Source organism: Tursiops truncatus, chromosome 9 (assembly GCF_011762595.2).
Source record: "Tursiops truncatus isolate mTurTru1 chromosome 9, mTurTru1.mat.Y, whole genome shotgun sequence".
Lineage (NCBI taxonomy): Eukaryota > Metazoa > Chordata > Mammalia > Artiodactyla > Delphinidae > Tursiops > Tursiops truncatus.
In genome coordinates this window covers 77,284,124-77,290,123 of record NC_047042.1, presented here as the reverse complement: position 1 = coordinate 77,290,123, position 6,000 = coordinate 77,284,124, and positions in this window count along the sequence as shown.

Genomic DNA, 6,000 nt, shown 5'->3' with positions numbered 1-6,000 from the left:
TCATTGCGTGATTTTATTTTGTTTTGTGTCCTAAGACAGTGATACATGAGCAATCACCACAACATTGGGGGGCAATCTAGCTCTTTGGTGGATTCAGGCTGTTCCTAAGGGCTTCCGTAACAAAGTGCCAATGACTGGGGGGCTTAGAACAACAGAAATGTATTGTTTCATCGTTCTGGAGGCCAGAAGTCCGATATCAAAGTATTGGCAGGGCCATGGCCCCTCCGTAGGCGCTACAGGGAGAATCCTTCCTTGCTTCTTCAAGTTCCTGGTGGCTTCTGGGTTTCCTTGGCTTGTGGCAGCATAACTCCATCTTTGCTTCTGTCTTGGGCTTCTTCCTTCACGTGTCCTTTTCTTTTAAAGACACTTACAGTGAGTTTAATCCCACCGGAAACAAATATGATCTCAACTTGATTCTTTCCTTCGTTATACCTGCAAGGGCTCTACCTCCAAATAAGGTCACATTTCAAGGTTCTGGGTGGACATGAATTTTGGGGGACATCATTCAACCCATTACAAAGGCCGCTGAATTCCATTAGGTGGTAGGAACGCAGTTCCCTTCCTGACAAGGGAGACGGTATTTCGCTGTTGTGGGCTCAGCAGGTGGCACAGCCAGGCTCCCAGCAGCCATGGAGCTTTCACGGCAGCCAGGACGCTGACAAGAAGCCGAAGATGTAAGCAGGCAAGGCAGCCTGTGCCCAAGAAAGAGAGGGGAAGAAGCAGAAGTGGTTTCTAGCAGGAAAAGATTTCTTGAACTTAATTCCTTCTTAAAATTCAATAGAGGTGTTCTGAGATGTGGGTGTTATTCCCCAAACCTTTGACATATTTGTCCTTTCTGAAACCCTTTTGTGTCCTCTGTGGCAGCTCATCCTCCTGTCTCCTCATGGGACTTGCATGCAGTGAGTAAACTTTGCTGTAACCCTTCTGCTGCTGGCCTCTCACCTTCCACTCACTTCATTCTTTATCCTTGTTTTCTCCACTCTTCCTCATTTTATTCTTTTTTTTCAGTTGCCTATTTCATCCACGGTCTAAATCTATTACTTTCACAAAATTGCACAGATCCCTCAGGGCCTAGTGGGTGTAGGGCGGGCAGGGGACACCTGAGATTCCAAAGACAGAGCACAAGTCTTGGACTCCTAAGAGTTTATTCATTGTTGTGGTGTTTGTCTCAGCACATCCTTGGCATTGTAGGCATTTAGCTTCTTAGGGTAGGGAAAGTGTTTATTTAAACTATGTTTATAAAATAGCTAACAAATATTTGGAGTTAACCTGTGTATATAGGCCCAGGCAGTACTCTCTTTACGGAGTAAATTCTTGTCTTTCAGGCTTTTGCCTTTGTTTTGTTTTAGGGGGTTGGGAGTCGTTCGTTCAATAATGATAAATAATAATGCCAGACAAGCCTGTGCCTGTCATGGGCAATGTCCATATTATTACACCATTCAGTGAGAACATCTTCCTTTGATATTCTTTCTCTCTTCCTTTCCAATTCTATTACCTTTGTTTCCGAGGAGCTATACAGATGGCAGTGATCATGAGAGTCAGTTCAATGTCAGGGATACTTTCTCTACTTGACTTCCTGCTTCCTGATGAGACCTTGTCTATGCTGAGATTATTTTTCCTAGCTGCTACTTCTTACACTGCAAAAAACAATTTTTATATTCTTTTCTCCTTCCTATGTCTATAGTGAGATGACAACAGTAAAAGATTGGTTTCGTTCAGTCCCTAACCCAGGTTAGGACTAGAGTGAGAAAGTCCTGACTCTCCTACCTCCTCCTCCTGGCCTGCTGGTTGTCTCCAGCTCAATTACACTTGCAGTTACTCCAGAAAAACTACATTTGTATTTTATTTTTGCTTTAAATACTTCCTCCCTCCTTTCTCCAATCTTTTCTCAGTCCTTTAAGACATCTTCTCTTTTGAGATTTTCATGCAAATGAGGCTGAGAGGAGGAACGCTGGATTTTCTTCCTCGATCTGAATATATTAGATCCATTATTGGTCAGGGAGATATATTCCACAATCTGCATCCCCAGTACAATGCTTGTATTGTCATGGCATAAAATTGTCACTCAATCTATAAAATGCATTGTTGTGTAACTGAAAATTTAGAAGTCCTGGTAGACTTACAATAACAGTTACTAAGCAGGTGATGATGGACAGCAAACCTGTCCAGTGAGTTATGTTTGCATAAGTAACTCTCGAGGGAGATCATGGACGCTTGGGGACTTTGTGAAACCAACAAATGTTGACCCTGGAAATGCCAGGGGGCTTGGGATTTTCTTAAAATTTTTTTTCAGGAAGGCTCCCTAAGGACTGGTAATGGTAGAGGAGGTGAACTAAAAATTAGTTTTCTCAGCTTCTTTCTTCTGAGGGTGGGGGGAAAATACAATCCCCCAGGACATCACTGTCTCCACCCAGAACCTGTTTGCAGGAATTGTGATTTTTCTGTGGGTGGTTCCTGCTCTTATCTTACCTAATCAGATTTTTAAATTCCTTGATAGTAAAGAAGGTGTGTTTCATTCCCAAGATAATTTGGGAGTTAGGCAACAATAGTAATTGTCATTTAGAAACTTTTCTTTCCTAAACTACTTCTTATTTTATACAACATGACTTTGTACTTCCTGTCTGTAAGAAAGTTCTATTTATAATAATCAAATATTTTATTAGGGTGGGCTGATATAGGTGATATTGTGAAATTTGCTGTTCATGTGAGAGATATAAAGTCTTGAGAGATCAAGAGAACAAATGTCCACCTCTTGGGACTTCCCTAGTGGCGCAGTGGTTAAGAATCTGCCTGCCAACACAGGGGACACAGGTTCGATCCCTGGTCCAGGAAGATCCCACGTGCCGCAGAGCAAGTAAGCCCATGTGCCACAACTCCTGAGCCTGCGCTCTAGATCCCACGAGCCACAACTACCGAGCCCACGTGGTGCAACTACTGAAGCCCGCGCGCCTAGAGCCCGTGCTCCGCAACAAGAGAAGCCACCGCAATGAGAAGCCTGTGCACTACAACGAAGAGTAGCCCCCACTCACCGCAACTAGAGAAAGCCCGCGTGCAGCAACGAAGACCCAAAGCAGTGAAAAATTAAATTTAATTAATTAATTAATTAAAAAATAGAACAAATGTCCACCTCTTTTCTCTTTATGGCAAAGTTCACTTAAGATTAAAAATGGGTTCTGCATACAAAGAAAGGAGAGGGGAGGAGGAGACAGAGTAAAACAGTAAACCCCAATGATAGCTCATGTATCCTGAGAATGTGCGTCACTTAATCTTCTTGAGAACATTATGATGTTTGCCAATGTCCTGGTGGGGGAAAATGACTTACTAGGGAGTTGGCAAAGGAGGGATTAAGTCTAGGTCTGGCTCACTCCAGTGCTCTCATGCCTGACTACTACCCTCATGGCCTCTCAGGAAGAACAAAACCGAAGTAAGGAACAACGAGGGGAGAGAGAAAGCCAAAGAATGTGGGAGAAAGAGAGGCAGCTTGAGTGGCCTAGAATCAACTTTCCAATTTCAGGAGTATTGACTCAGCACCCCACGTAGGTGGAAGAAGAATTCTCCTATATTGAAGGAGTCTGAGGGGTTGACTGCCAAAGTTGACTGTGGAAGCACTTGGGGTGTATCCAAGACTTGTTTTTCTTGCATCTGTTGTCTCTTTTCATTGTGAAGAAATTTCTGAGAACTGTCACACTTATTACAACAAATGTCACTATGATGAAAAACATTTGAATCCCCCATTTTAAGGAACAGGTTTTCTCACGTGCATATTTTGCAAAATTCTTGAACACCATAAGCATTTGAGCGGTAGTTTGGAATTAAAAGGAAGGATTCTTTTGGCCAGGTTAATGTTTCATCGGCAGGTCAGGAGTGCATGGGATTTCAAAATAAAGCAAGAGAGAGGCTAACGGAGCATCCCAGTCTCTCTGGAGTCACCGTAATCCAGGACCCTTTCCTGGCTTTGCCCATTAAGGGATGTAATTTTGATAGTTTTCCTATGGGTGTTCAACCATTTGCAGAGTAATTCACAGTGACCAATCATTCGTTTAAACAAGCATTTGCTGAATACCTTTTGTGCTGAATACGTTCCTTTGAACCTTGTAGAACTTCTGCCCCTTTCTGTACCTGCTCTGTCCTTGAGGGACTGACCTTTATGGACTGTACCAAGCCTCAGGCTTTCCTTGGGCTCTAGCAGGAGAGGGGAGGGCAGGAGAGGGAAGTAGGGTTATTCATTCCATAGGCGGGGCATCTGCAAACTGTGACCCTCGATCCAAATCTAGCCTGCAATTTATTTCTATAAATAAAGTTTTATTGGCACACAGCCATGCCCATCCATTTAAGCATTGTCTATGGCTGCTTTTACTCTCCAAATCTCAGAGTTGGGTAACTGTGACACAGACGTAATGGTCTGCAAAGTCTAAAATATTAATTTTCTGTCCTTTACAGAATAAAGTTTATTGACCCCTGCCTTAGGTAACTCCCTCTCTGGGCAGGGTTATTGATTCCTTAGGCATCTCCATGCCTGTCAAAAGTCACCACTGTCAAGTGGCCCTCCTGTAGCTTCAGCTACACCACAGCTAGAGCTCTTCCTGAGTTCTGGTAACTGTCTCTTCCCCTGGCCCTATCAAGGCCTACAGGTATTCTCACTATGGCTAGCCCTGGGGTGCATCACCATCTCTTGTTGCCCTTCTTTATCCCTGTACCCACTCTCTTAATGTCTCCTAATTTACCCCGTTGGAATTACAGAGAACCACAGATAAGTAAACAGCATGAGATTCTGGGAAAATGAAGAATAATTGCCTGTTTCTTTAGCTAAACACTTTGCAGAGCACTTTGGCCATCATCTTGCTTTATCCTCATAATGACCCCATGAAGTAGCTCCTATTATTTTCCTATTAGCAGGTAAGGAAACCGAGGCCTTTTTGAAAACTGAGTAACTTGTCCACGATTTCTACCTTGAGAGGAAAAAGTAAGGATTCTGATCCAGGCTCTTAATCCTTAGGAGATAACAAAGCACAGATTGTGGTTCACTGTTCTTTTCAGGCTGGTGCTGCTGTTGAAATAAAGCTGAGATGGCTGATTTTGGCCATATCTTGAAGGAACTCACACATTGTGTGAAAGACTTTGGGCTAAATAGTCTAGGCATGACTCACTAAACAGATGTGTGTATCTCCTGGAAAAAAGTTTTGAGTTCATGACTATCACACTTGTTTAGCGATATGCAGTTTTCAAAGTGTTTTCACAGCCTCATAACAAGTCCGTGAAGCCAGATGACAGTTCTTAGAACAGTTTCAGAGTCCAGCAAACCAAGACTGAGATGTAAACTTACTGTATCCACATCCAATGAATATTAAGAATTCACGCATATGTGACAAAGTCCAGTGTTCTTTAAAAGTCCTGGCTAAATGGCCCTAGAGGGTCGGGGGAAATGCATTTTGTGAAGACTAGCCTCAGCACTAGAGGCAGAAAAAAACACTTGAAGTCCATCTGTGGGCTTCCTAGGGAATCAATGGCCAGAGGGTAATATTCCTTTCTGTTTTTGTAACTTTCTCTAACACATACTTTTCTCATACTGCCACAGATGTGTTTAACTATTAAATGCTCATGTCAACGATCTTGAACCTAGAACATTGTTATAAACTCCACTCATATCTCCAATTACAGAGAAAATGAGAAGGTTCTCTGGAAGCTGGGGTTTTCCTCTGTATCTTTAGCTTTACACATGCCAAATCATATTCCTAACCACTCCTCTAAAGCCTTCCCTCCTTGCTGTGTTTTACTGCACTGTTCTTGATATCACCAACTTCCTAATCACCACTTAGCCAAGCCTGAAACACCAAATTTGTTTCAGTTCTTACTCTAGCCTGTTAGTCTTACTGGTGGTGTTGACTCTGTCCTTTTAAATCCCTTTACTATCACTTTTACTTGACCCCCTTCTATACACTATCTAGACCATATTCCCTTAAGTGCACGACTCTGATCATCTCATTGACTTGAGCAAAAAGC